Source organism: Arachis hypogaea, chromosome 20 (assembly GCF_003086295.3).
Source record: "Arachis hypogaea cultivar Tifrunner chromosome 20, arahy.Tifrunner.gnm2.J5K5, whole genome shotgun sequence".
NCBI classification, from domain to species: domain Eukaryota; kingdom Viridiplantae; phylum Streptophyta; class Magnoliopsida; order Fabales; family Fabaceae; genus Arachis; species Arachis hypogaea.
The window spans coordinates 114,104,830-114,119,096 of NC_092055.1; the positions used below are offsets into that span (position 1 = coordinate 114,104,830).

The window sequence follows — 14,267 nt, forward strand, 5'->3', positions numbered from 1 at the left end:
CGGTTCTCGATCATGTCGGAATAGGATCTATTGATCCTTTTGCGTCTGTCACTACACCCAACACTCGCGAGTTTGAAGCTCGTCACAGTCATCCCTTCTCAGATCCTACTCAAAATGCCACAGACAAGGTTTAGACGTTCCGGATCTCAGGAATGGCCACCAATAATTCTAGCTTATACCACGAAGACTCTGATCTGAATCATGAGGCTAAGAGATATGCATTCAATCTAAGGTAGAACGGAGGTGGTTGTCAGGCACGCGTTCATAGGTGAGAATGATGATGAGTGTCATGGATCATCACATTCATCAGGTTGAAGTGCGAATGAATATCTTAGAATAGAAGCAAGCGTGATAGAATGAAAAACAGTAGTAATTGCATTAATTCATGAAAAACAGCAGAGCTCCTCACCCCCAACAATGGGGTTTAGAGACTCATGACATAGAAGATACAATATAAAACGTGTAGAATGTCATGAGGTACAAGATGAATCACTAAAAGTAGTTTTTATAGTAAACTATTGACCTAGGGTTACAAAAAATGAGTAAGCTAGGGTGTTTAGTGTAAAAATCCACTTCCGGGGCCCACTTGGTGTGTTCTTGGGCTGAGCATTGAAGCTTTCATGTGTAGAGACTTTTCTTGGAGTTAAACGCCAGCTTTTGTGCCAATTTGGGCGTTTAACTCCAGCTTTTATGCCAGTTCTGGCGTTAAACGCCAAAATTCTTAAGCTGACGTGGAACGCCGGTTTGGGCCATCAAATCTTGAGCAAAGTATAGACTATTATATATTGCTGGAAAGCCCATGGTGTCTACTTTCCAACGCAATTGAGAGCGTGCCAATTGGGCTTCTGTAGCTCCAAAAAATCCACTTCGAGTGCAGGGAGGTCAGAATCCAACAGCATCTGCAGTCCTTTTTCAGCCTCTGAATCAGATTTTTGCTCAGGTCCCTCAATTTCAGCCAGAAAATACATGAAATCACAGAAAAATACACAAACTCATAGTAAAGTATAGAAAAGTGAATTTCAAAAAAAAACTAATAAAAATATAATAAAAACTAACTAAAAACATACTAAAAACAGTGCCAAAAAGCGTATAAATTTTCCGCTCATCACAACACCAAACTTAAATTGTTACTTGTCCCCAAGCAACTGAAAATCAAATAGGATAAAAAGAAGAGAATATACAATGAATTCCAAAATCATCTATGAAGATCATTATTAATTAGATGAGCGGGGCTTTTAGCTTTTTGCCTCTGAACAGTTTTGGCATCTCACTTTATCCTTTGAAGTTCAGAATGATTGGCTTCTATAGGAATTCAGAATCCAGATAGTGTTATTGATTCTCCTAGTTAAGTATGTTGATTCTTGAACATAGCTACTTTATGAGTCTTGGCCGTGACCCTAAGCATTTTGTTTTCCAGTATTACCACCGGATAGACAAATGCCACAGACACATAACTGGGTGAACCTTTTCAGATTGTGACTCAGCTTTGCTAGAGTCCCCAATTAGAGGTGTCCAGAGCTCTTAAGCACACTCTTTTTGCCTTGGACCACGACTTTAACCGCTTAGTCTCAAGTCTTCACTTGACACCTTCACGCCACAAGCACATGGTTAGGGACAGCTTGGTTTAGCCGCTTAGCCCATGATTTTTTTCCTGTGGGCCCTCCTATCCACTAATGCTCAAAGCCTTAGATCCTTTTTATTACCCTTGCCTTTTGGTTTAAAGGGCTATTGGCTTTTTCTGCTTGCTTTTTTTTCACTTTTTTTTCGCATATCATTCTCTCTCTTTTTTTTCTATTCACTGCTTTTTCTTGCTTCAAGAATCAATTTTATGATTTTTCAGATTATTAATAACATTTCTTCTTTTCCATCATTCTTTCAAGAGCCAACAATTTTAACATTTATAAACAACAAATTCAAAAATATGCATTGTTCAAGCATTCATTCAGAAAACAAGAGTATTGCCACCACATCAAAATAATTAAACTATTTTAAAATTCAAAATTCATGTATTTCTTTTTCTTTTTCAATTAAAAACACTTTTTATTTAAGAAAGGTGATGAATTCATAGGACATTCATAGCTTTAAGACATAAACTTTAAATTTTTATTGATTATGGAATAAAAATAAGACTCAAAAATAAATATAAGAGCAGACCCATAATAATAGAAGACAGAAAATTGAAAGCAGAAAAATAAATGACTCTTAAAATATACTCTTAATAATAAAGGTTATCACAGAGTTAGGACTCAACAACCTTGATTTTGAGAAGTGGATGCTCCCTCAATCTGTGGGGTGCTTGGTCCTTCAAGGGAGAGCTTCTGGCGCTTCAGCTCCTGTAGCTCACGCCCCTGCTTCTCCTGTTCCTTCAGCAGTTTGCAGAGCATGCAGTTCTGATTCTGCTGTTCTTCCTTAAGTTGTTCCATAGCTTCTTGCATCTTGGTAATAGATGCTTCTAGGCGGGTCCAGTAGTCAATTTCAGGAATTTCTGGGAGGAACTCCTGCGCCCTCCTTTTGATGGAGTTGTCTTGCACTTGTCCTTCCATTGACTTCTTGGTGATTGGGTGTTCGATTGGGATGAATTTATCTACTCCCATCCTCACCCCAGCATCTTTACATAGCAGAGAAATTAAGCTTGGGTAGGCCAGTTTGGCTTCAGTGGAGTTCTTGTTTGCAATTGTGTAAATCTCACAGGAAATCAGATGATGAATCTCCACTTCTTTTCCAAGCATAATACAATAAATCATCACTGCTCTTTTGACAGTGACCTCAGAGCGGTTGCTAATGGGCAATATAGAACACCCAATGAAGTCCAGCCAGCCTCTTGCAACTGGTTTGAGATCTCCCCTCTTGAGTTGGTTTGGGACACCTTTTGAATTGGTTATCCACTTAGTTCCAGGGAGGTATATGTCCTCTAGAACTTGATCCAACCCCTTATCTACTCTCACCATTCTCCTATTAAAGGATTCTGGATCATCTTGTAGTTGAGGCAATTTAAAGACCTCTCTTATTTTGTCCAGATGGAAGTAAATAAGTCTTCCTCTGACCATGGTTCGGTAGGTGTGAAAGGCGGTTCCAGTTATTCTCTGCTTATCTGTTAGCCACAGATTTGAGTAGAATTCCTGAACCATGTTTCATCCAACCTTTGTTTCAGGATTAGCTAGAATTTCCCATCCTCTGTTTCGAATTTGCTCTTGGATCTCCAAATATTCATCTTCTTTCAGATTGAATTTAACTTCCGGGATCACTGACCTCAGACCCATTATTTTGTGGTAATGGTCTGCATGTTCTTTGGTTAGGAACCTCTCTTGATTCCAAAGACTCTTTGGAGTATTCTCTTTCTTGCCTCTTGATTTGGTTTGTTTCCCCTTAGGTGCCATGATCTTGATGAGTCTTAGCTCAGTGATCATGGAAAAACACACCAAACTTAGAGGTTTGCTTGTCCTCAAGCAAAACAAAGCAAAGGGGAGAGAGAGGAGAAGAGGCAAATTCGAATGGTGGAGAGGAGGGGATGGCCGAATGTGTATTTATAAGAGGAGGGGAGGGATTTCGAAAATTTTGAAAGAGATATGCCATAGAGATATGATTGGTGGAAGAAAATAAAATCATGATATAAAAAAGATGAGATTTTCAATTGAAAAAGATATAAAGAGGTTAAATCTTAAAATTTGGTTATGCATCTAAGAAATAAGAGATGATATGATGAGTTGAAAAAGATTTGGAAAGAAATTAAGATAATTGAGTTTTTGAAGAAGATTTGGAAGGATTTGAAAGAAAATTGAAAAGAGATTTAGAAAATTGTTGAATTTTTGAAAATTGAGGGTGAATGATGAAAGTTTGAAACATGTTTATGCAGAAAATTATGGGTCAAAACATGAAAATTTGAAAAAAATTGAAGTTGGAAACAAAATCTCCTCCCCCTGCCTTTCTGGTGTTAAATGCCCAGAATGGTATCCATTCTGGCGTTTAACACCCAATTGTTGGCCATTGTGGGCGTTTAACGCCCAGCCAGGTACCCTGGCTGGCGTTAAATGCCAGATGATGCCAGGGCATCATAGGCTAGTTTCACTAGCATTTTTCTGTTAGTTTTAGTTGTTTTATGCATTTTCTTGAGCTTTAAGTAACCAAGAAGGGTTAAAAGAGTAACAAAGCAATGAACCATCCAAACAGTATGATTTTGATGCAAATTCCATGAGTTTTTAGTTATATTACTTGAATGCTATGAATGGAAGATTTCTCATGAAATTTTGCAAGACTTTGATGCAATTGTTTGGATGATTTCAGGGAAGAAGAGGCTAGGCAAGGAAGCAACAAAATCAATAAAGGAAGCTTGAATATCACATGTGGAGTTTAAGTTCCAGTTTAAGCCTAAACTGGAGCTTAAACGCCAAAAATCATGAAGGATAAGAAATGCTGGAATTGAAGTTTAACCTCCAGTTTGACCTCAAACTGGAGGTTAAACGCCAGGAGTGGGAAGAGCACCAGGGAGCCATTTCCACGTTTAAGCTCCAGTTTGACCTCAAACTGGAGCTTAAACGTGTTCGACCAAGAACTTTCCTCCAGGGTTGCTTTCTCCATTTCCACGTTTAACCTCCAGTTTGACCTCAAACTGGAGGTTAAACGTGTTCGACACCTCCAGGGCTACCATTCTAAGCTTCCACGTTTAACCTCCAATTTGACCTCAAACTGGAGGTTAAACGTGTTCGACCTCCAGAATGCCTCCTTCCTTTTCCACGTTTAACCTCCAGTTTAACCTTAAACTGGAGGTTAAACGTGTTCGACCTCCAGGGCTGCCCTTCCTATTTCCACGTTTAAGCTTCAGTTTAACCTTAAACTGAAGCTTAAACGTGTTCGACTACATTACTCTCCAGGGCTACCTTTTTCCATTTCCACGTTTAAGCTTCAGTTTAACCTTAAACTGAAGCTTAAACGTGCTTCTACAAAAGGCCTCACTGGAAGTATCTGGCGTTTAAGCTGCAGTTTAAGCTTAAACTGCAACTTAAACGCCACTCTTGGAAAAGGTTTCTGGGCCAATAATCTTGTGGTTTAAGTTACTCTTTGAGCACAAACAATAACTTAAACTTACTCTGGTATGAAACCCAATTGAATATCATGGTTTATGGGATTGGGCCTGAAGGATTGATGAGTTTGAAATCTCAATTTGTTGAGTCATGTGTCATTATTTGATTATCACTAAGTTGGCTCAATGAAATGTTACAGAATTTGGATCAACAACCTCATCAAGATTATGGATCATAAACCCAAGGCAAAAGGAAAGCAAGGAGAGGCCTCAAAGCCCAAGAAGCACAACTGAAGCTCAATATAGAAAGTGTATAAATAGGATAGAATTTAAGTTAGAGAGGACGCTTGGAACTTTTACTTTCACTTTTAGCTAGTTTTCCTTTTCTTGTAATTGCATTCAGAGCTATGATTCACTAAACCCCCTTCATTGGGTTAGGGAGCTCTATTGTAATTCAATGAATCAATAATAGTTTATCTTCTTCTTCAATCTTTTCTCTTGAATTTTGTTAGAAAGCTTCTCGATCTAATTCCATTGAGTAGTTGTCTTGGGAAAGAAACTACTCATACTTGGAATCCTTCGGAGCCTTGGGAAAGGAATGGAGGATTCATGCTAGAGAAGCTTTCTCACAGTGAATTGGATTGGGGTTTGGATGGATATTGTGACATGTAATCCTACCAAATTGTGGTTCATGAAATTGTGTGGTATAATCAGTGATCAAGCATCATCTCTTCTAATGAACATTTAAACCAAGGGATTGGGAATTTGTTTGTTTTTAGAGAGAATTGGTGAGCCAAGGGATTGGGATCCAATCATATAAGATTGCCAAGCAAAATTCAATGAACGCATTGGTTGAGGAAGAGATAAACATGTTTTGATTCGGAGATCTCAATATCTCCTATAACCCAATGAATTCCCCATTTCTGATTTCCACTTTCTCTTTACATTTTGCAACTCAATTCTTGCAATCACCCCATTCCCTTTTAATTTCAGCAATTTACATTCTGCTCTTTAATTCATGCAATTTAAGATTCCGCCATTTAATTTTCTTGTCATTTACTTTTCCCGCCAATTTTACATTCCGCAATTCTCATCTCAAATCTTGATTCCGCTCAACTAGAACACACTTCTAATCCGAATTGCTCACTCAACCAATCCTTGTGGGATTCGACCTCACTCTATTGTGAGTTTTTACTTGACGACGATAACCGGTGCACTTGCCAGAAGGAATTTTGCCGATCGTGCAATTTCCTAAATCGTAGCATAACAAGTTTATGCGCATCAAGTTTATGGCGCCGTTGCCGGGGATTGGTTTTCGATTGACAATTCTCAAATTGGAAGCTAACTAGATTGAGCAATTTTCTCTTGCTTTGTTAATTCTGTTCAAGATACTTGTTGAATTTTAATTTCTGCACTCGGTTACATGCTTTCCTTCTTTATGCCTTTAAATTCATGCAACTAACTCACTGACTCACTAACTGTTTGAATTAATTCCTCAATTGATCTAACCATACTCTTCCATTAACCAAGAGTATTTCACTTGTTTGTGTTTGAGCTGTGTTCTTGTATGACAGGTAGGAGAGGAGAGACATCAACTCCTCCATATACCGAACCAGAGAGGACCCTTCATAGACTTAGAAGGGAAGCAAGAGGGAAGAGAGTAGTGGGAGAAGAGGAATCTGAAGGAGAATCTGAGGACAATTTTGAGGAAGCTTTAGATCTCAACATGGATAGAGAAGTTTACAACCATGAGAGAGCTGATGGAAACGATGCCATTCCTGAGAGGAGGGTTCTTAGTTCATACATAAACCCAACCTCTAGGAATTGTGGTAGTAGCATCCAGAAACCACCCATTCAGGCCAACAATTTTGAGCTCAAGCCACAGCTAATATCACTTGTGGAGAATCATTGTTCCTTTGGAGGAAGTGCTAATGAAGACCCAAACCAACATCTCACAAAATTCCTGAGAATTTGTGACACTGTGAAGTCCAATGGAGTCCAGGAAGATGCCTATAAACTGCTTTTGTTCCCATTTTCACTTAGGGACAAAGCAGCTAAGTGGCTGGAATCATTCCCAAGGGGGAGCCTAACAACATGGGATGAGGTGGAAAGCAAGTTTCTGGCACGTTTCTACCCTCCACAAAAGGTCAATAGGCTTCGATCTGAGGTTCAAACTTTTAGACAACAAGATGGTGAAACTCTCTACGAGGCATGGGAGAGATTCAAGGACTTGACAAGGAAATGCCCACCAAACATGTTCCATGATTGGGTGCAATTGCACATCTTCTATGATGGGCTCTCTTATGAATCAAGGAAGGCTGTAGACCATTCATCAGGAGGTTCATTGAATAGGAAAAAGACTGTGGAAGAAGCCATTGAAGTGATCGAGACAGTGGCTGAGAATGAGTACTACTATGCATCAGAGAGGCACAACACTAAGGGAGTCATGGAGCTGAACCAGGTTGATACAATTCTAGCCCAAAACAAGGTGTTTGCCAAGCAACTAGCAGAGCTTACCAGGCAATTAGAAACAAAGCAAGTGGCTGCAATACACACACAAGATCAAGAGGAAGTAAGCATTGAAGGAGGTGATTGGGATGAGGCTAACTATGTGGGAAACCAACAAAGGCAATCATATGATCCACATTCCAACACTTACAACCCAGGCTGGAGAAACCACCCAAACTTTGGGTGGGGAAACCAACAAACTCAACCACAAAACCACAAACCTTACAACCACAACCAACATAACAATTCCACATACCAAAACTCCAACCAAAGATCATACCAAGCCACACAAAACACTTACCCCCAACCATCATATCATGGCCAAAATAATCAACATACCCAACCTAATCCGAACCAACAATTTCAAGATCAATTAAACCGGATAGAAGGAATGATGGCAACCATGAGTCAAGACATAATTGAATTGAAGAGCTTCAGGGATGATGTGAGAACTACCTTAAGAAACCATGGTGAAAAACTCAAGAGGATGGAATCTCAAGTAGGAGAGCTATCTCAACAGGCACCCAAATCAACTGCAGTGTTCCCTAGTGACACGGAAAAGAATCCTAAAGGGGAACAAAAGAGAGTAAGATGGGAAGAATGCAAGGCCATCACCATATTGAAGGAAGTCTCAGAAGAAGAAGGAATCAGGCCCTCAGAGCAGGAACCAGAAATCTTGAAGGAAGGTGGGGAAGAAGTTAAGCAGGAAGGTGGAACTGAGCAAGCCAAGGAACTACAAAAAGGCATGATGGAAATATACCAACCAAAAGCACCATTTCCTGAAAGGTTAGGAGGAGGTGAAAAAAGGAAAACCTATTCAAGGTTTCTAGAGACATTTAACTCTCTTCATGTAAATATTCCCTTTCTTGAGATTCTTCATCAAATGCCCACACACATCAAGTATTTAAAGGAATTGTTAAGCAAGAAAAGAGTTTTGAAGGGAGGACAAACGGTAACAATGAACAAAGAATGCAGTGCTCTCATCAAGAAGGACACACTCTCTAAGAAAACGGACCCAGGAAGTTTTCATATCCCTTGCATCATAGGGGAAACAAAAATTGACAGAGGATTCTGTGATCTAGGAGCTAGCATAAATGTGATGCCTCTAACTCTTATGAAGAGGCTACAACTGAATGAGGTGAGATCCACTGATGTAATCATACAACTGGCTGACAAAACTCAGAAGCAAGCTGAAGGGGTAGTTGAAAATGTGCTGGTGAAAGTGGGGGATTATTATTTCCCCACAGACTTTGTCATTGTGGACATGGAGGAAAGCTACTTACACCCTATAATTCTGGGCAGACCATTTCTAGCCACTACTAGAGCGCTCATAGATGTAGAACAAGGAGAGCTAATTCTGAGAATACATGATGAACAGCTCATTTTCAAAGTTTTCAAAACTGCATCTGAGCCTGAACCAGAACCTGAAAAGCTTAAGGATGATAGTAGCCATCTGTGTCTGGAGGAAAGTAATCCAGCAGCTGAAACTCTAAAACAGTTCTTGGAAGGCAAACAAGAGCTGCAAGAGTTAAAGCCACAAGAATCAGTGGAAACAGATCAGAAGGATCCTCCTGACATAAGGGTCAATGAAGAAATCCTCAAGAGAAAGGGAAGAGTGATAGGGAGATTGCCAAGAGGGTGGAGAAACAAGAAAATTCCCACTGAAGGTTTTTCTCCGGGAGATAAAGTGATATCAAGTCATTATCTGGAAATTCCACCTGACCTCAAAACCATTCCTTCCCAGCTCCCTCAAGTGTTCACAATCAGGAAAGTTCTTTCTATGGAACATTTAGAGGTCATGAATGAATCAAGTGGGGACGTTTTCATAGTAAGAGGAGAAGACGTCAAGCACTACAATCCACCCTAACAAGGGACAACCGTCAAGCTAGTGACGTTAAAGAAGCGCTTCATGGGAGGCAACCCATGTTTTAATATCCTTATATTTTTTTTGTTTTGTTGTGCATCTAATAAAGCATGGTTTCTTATGCATGAACTTGAATCCTCAGGACAACTTCTTAAAGAGTGCACTGACATTTTGCATATAAAATAAGTTTGGTGTGCCTGAAAGCACCCCAAATTTTATTCAAAATGCATTCAATTTTTAGTGCACAACCAAAAATTAAGTTTGGTGTTCCTCTTTGAACACGGTTTATGAAAAGCAAGAAGTTCCTCTGGATTTCAAAATTCTTGACAAGTATACCACTCGCTTGTTTTAATACTTTGGTTTCAATTACTTAGGGTAGTAACTTTGTTTAGAATCAAAGAGCCAAGGTGACTATGATTTATTAGAATTATGCACACTCATTAAGGACAACCAACATGGATTTCATGTCATTAGGAGACTTTACCAAACACTAAGTTTGGTATCCAAATAATAAGTGTGCATACATGTAGAAGTCACGGCTATAAGCTCATAAAGACAATCATTGATTTACATGTGCAAGTACTATTCATAATTCACATGGACCGAAAAATGATAGCAAACTTGTTTGTTGTGCAGGTACAAAAGAAAAGACAAAAATGGAGGAAAAAGACAAAGGGAGGTACGTGCTTGGTCAAAAAGAAAATTCACAAATCTTTGAAACTAACACATGGGAAAAGGAAGTTCTGCAAGAAAAGAAAGCTACATGTACAACCTAATGCACCCAGAATACTTCCAAGAGAATGAAAAGCAAATCGTCCTTCTCCACAATGCATATATTTACCATCAAGCCACCCTTCACAAACCACCCTAGCCGTCCATTTTTCACTTATGGGCACTATAAAGAATCACTTGGGGAACGAGTCCCACACCACCAATTCTCCTTCATACACATTTTCCTTCATCATAGCATAACTATCTCTTGCCGAAAACAACCTTACCACACTTCCAACAACACTTCTTGCTTTACCTTGTCAACTTTAGCTTGTCACTTACCAAAACTAAAGAACCAATGGCAGCTTCATCTAGCCACAAAAGAAGAAAAGACAAGCAGCCAATGGAGGAAAACAGGGAATTCGATGCATGGAGATACAGATCAGTTTTCCATGAGATTCAAGCCGAATGGATGAGACCTAAAACGGTACTAGCTGAGGTTCCCTTTGACCTTGAAAAGGATGAGTTCACAGGTGTTTGGGAAAAGATCAAAAAGAGGAAGTGGGAGCTCCTGACTAAGCCAATCACTAAAATCAACATCAACTTGGTGAAAGAGTTTTATGCAAATGCAGTAAGGGAGGATCCAACCAAGAAACCCACATACAAAAGCTATGTGAGAGGGGTGGAAGTTGACTTCAGTCCCAAAGCAATCATGAAAACTCTTGGCCTGAAAAACATACATTTCAGCCAAGCAAGTTATGAAGAAAGGATGATAGGAGAACCTGACTATGCAACTATTGCTGAAGACCTTTGTGCCATCAGAGCTGAATGGGTGAGAAAAACAAGAGGGGCTCCAAGAGTCTTGAGAAGGGGAGACCTAACACCTGAAGCTAAAGGGTGGTATGCAATAGTTAGGAGATCCATCCTACCCACTGCAAACTCTTCAGAAATAGTCCCTAAAAGAGCCATCTTGCTACATTGCATTATGGTTGGAGGGGAGATCAAAGTTCATAAACTCATTGCTGAACAGATACAAGAGTTTAGTGAGAAAAGTGACCCTGAATCCTGGCTCCACTTCCCTAGCACTATCATTAGACTATGCATCGATGCCCAAGTACCACTTGAGGATGAAAGACCTAATTGGTTATATCCTGGATTGGCCATAACTGCGCACAGAATGACTCTTGGCCCAACCCCTCCAAGACATACAAGAAGAAGAAATGAAGAAGGGCAACAAGTGGAACCCGAGCAAGAAGCAGAACAAGAAGGACAAGAAGGAGAAGACAGAGAAGAAGAGCAAGAAGAGCAAGCAATTCCAGAAAGAAGACAAAGAATTCCCAGAGACCCCATGGATATGAGCAGAATGCAGGAAATCATGGAAGGAATGTCTCAACAATACATGAGGTCTCAGGAGAGACAAGAGGACTTTCACTTAAAAATGATGGATATACAAAGGAACTTTGAATCAAGATTCTTCGATCTGCAAAGGGAACAAAATTTACACTTACAGGAATCCTTCAGCCACATATGCCAACACCAAGATGCCAATGTTTTGGCAATCAAGGAAGCCACCACTTTACAGAATGCAAGATACTCAGTCCAAGCTGATTACAACATCAGTTCGCAAATCAAGCTTAACTACATAGGGGAACATCTACACAAGATGGACCCAGCATTCCCAGCTTTTGATGAGTATTTCAAAGGGAGGAAAGAAGGAGAAATAAACAAGGCAATGATCCTTGAAAAAGGAGTGGAAGAAACGATGAAAAAGGCTGGATTCTGGAAGAAGCTCATGAGAAAAGACAAAGGAAGCACAAGTGGTCAAAAAGAGGCAGGAAGCAAGAAGAAGCAGGATCCTAAGAATTAAGAAGAACCAAGCAATAAATAAGAGGTGGTCTCGTTCCTTAATAATCAAATGATAATTGGTGAATTGTCTTTATGAGCTTTCTTTCATTATGAGTCATTTAAGTTTTAATGTGAAGTTTCTAGTATGTGTGTTTGTTATTTGCTTTGAATAAAGTGAATGCCTGGATGTTTGGATATAACTTCACCTTCTTAAACAAGTGCGTGCCATGCTTGTTCTGTTTCCAAAAATAAAAGAAAAGTTTGAACAAAAGTAACTTGGCTAAATTAGTGACAAATCAAGTAGAATTAAGTGGTGGTATGCATGCTTGATTGTTTAGTCAGATCACTGGAATTAGAGTGTAGAATTATCATTTTTTTTTTAGAAAGTGAAAATTGTCTATGGATCTTGATGAATAAATGTCTTTGGCCATGAAAAAGAAAGAAAAAGAAAGAGAAAAAGCCAAAGGGCAACCAAAAAGCAAAAAAAAAAATTGAGAAAATAAGCTAGGTACCAATGGTTTGAACTTCTGAGACAAATGCCTGTGGTGTTTATGTATTAAGGATATGCTTGGATGAATAGGTTCTGAGGAGTGTTTCAACACTTGGTAACTTGGGTTAACTAACCCGGGATTATCAACCAAAAGTCCATTATCAAGAGCAACCTAAATACAAAACATTTAGTCACACAAAGAGGTGCTGGGCACCAATGTCTCAAGAAGAAATGTGAACTAAAATGCCTAAAGTGGATATGTGTAGTGCACTTATAAGAAAAAGAAAATGCCAAAGGCTTGTGCAACACATGACACTAAGCAAACAAGGAGCAAAGGAGCTCTAAGAAAAAGAAAAGAAAACAAAGAAGAGAAAAGTGCCAAAGACATAAGAATAACAAGAGGCCATAGCAATGTTTGATGGATGCAATGAAAAAGTGATAATCTTACCTGATAAGTATGAAAAAGTGATGCTGCAACTTTCTGCATAAAACCCTTCTGATGAACTTCAGATGCTTGCTAATATAGCCAATGTAATTGCTTTCTGTTTCATACTTTCTTCTCAAATAATTCAGGACTTGCTTAGGGACAAGCAAGTATTAAGTTTGGTGTTGTGATGCCAGGGCATCATAGGCTAGTTTCACTAGCATTTTTCTGTTAGTTTTAGTTGTTTTATGCATTTTCTTGAGCTTTAAGTAACCAAGAAGGGTTAAAAGAGTAACAAAGCAATGAACCATCCAAACAGTATGATTTTGATGCAAATTCCATGAGTTTTTAGTTATATTACTTGAATGCTATGAATGGAAGATTTCTCATGAAATTTTGCAAGACTTTGATGCAATTGTTTGGATGATTTCAGGGAAGAAGAGGCTAGGCAAGGAAGCAACAAAATCAATAAAGGAAGCTTGAATATCACATGTGGAGTTTAAGTTCCAGTTTAAGCCTAAACTGGAGCTTAAACGCCAAAAATCATGAAGGATAAGAAATGCTGGAATTGAAGTTTAACCTCCAGTTTGACCTCAAACTGGAGGTTAAACGCTAGGAGTGGGAAGAGCACCAGGGAGCCATTTCCACGTTTAAGCTCCAGTTTGACCTCAAACTGGAGCTTAAACGTGTTCGACCAAGAACTTTCCTCCAGGGTTGCTTTCTCCATTTCCACGTTTAACCTCCAGTTTGACCTCAAACTGGAGGTTAAACGTGTTCGACACCTCCAGGGCTACCATTCTAAGCTTCCACGTTTAACCTCCAGTTTGACCTCAAACTGGAGGTTAAACGTGTTCGACCTCCAGAATGCCTCCTTCCTTTTCCACGTTTAACCTCCAGTTTAACCTTAAACTGGAGGTTAAACGTGTTCGACCTCCAGGGCTGCCCTTCCTATTTCCACGTTTAAGCTTCAGTTTAACCTTAAACTGAAGCTTAAACGTGTTCGACTACATTACTCTCCAGGGCTACCTTTTTCCATTTCCACGTTTAAGCTTCAGTTTAACCTTAAACTGAAGCTTAAACGTGCTTCTACAAAAGGCCTCACTGGAAGTATCTGGCGTTTAAGCTGCAGTTTAAGCTTAAACTGCAACTTAAACGCCACTCTTGGAAAAGGTTTCTGGGCCAATAATCTTGCGGTTTAAGTTACTCTTTGAGCACAAACAATAACTTAAACTTACTCTGGTATGAAACCCAATTGAATATCATGGTTTATGGGATTGGGCCTGAAGGATTGATGAGTTTGAAATCTCAATTTATTGAGTCATGTGTCATTATTTGATTATCACTAAGTTGGCTCAATGAAATGTTACAGAATTTGGATCAACAACCTCATCAAGATTATGGATCATAA

At 39.3% G+C, this 14,267-nt stretch overlaps 1 non-coding gene across 1 annotated transcript; it reads right to left on the minus strand.

Annotated features, from left to right (window-relative positions):
• Positions 1-7,169: 7,169 nt before the first annotated feature.
• On the minus strand, positions 7,170-7,273 carry LOC112788076 (small nucleolar RNA R71). Its single transcript, XR_003195457.1, has one exon. It is a non-coding gene; the product is annotated as a small nucleolar RNA R71 (small nucleolar RNA).
• Positions 7,274-14,267: the final 6,994 nt, after the last annotated feature.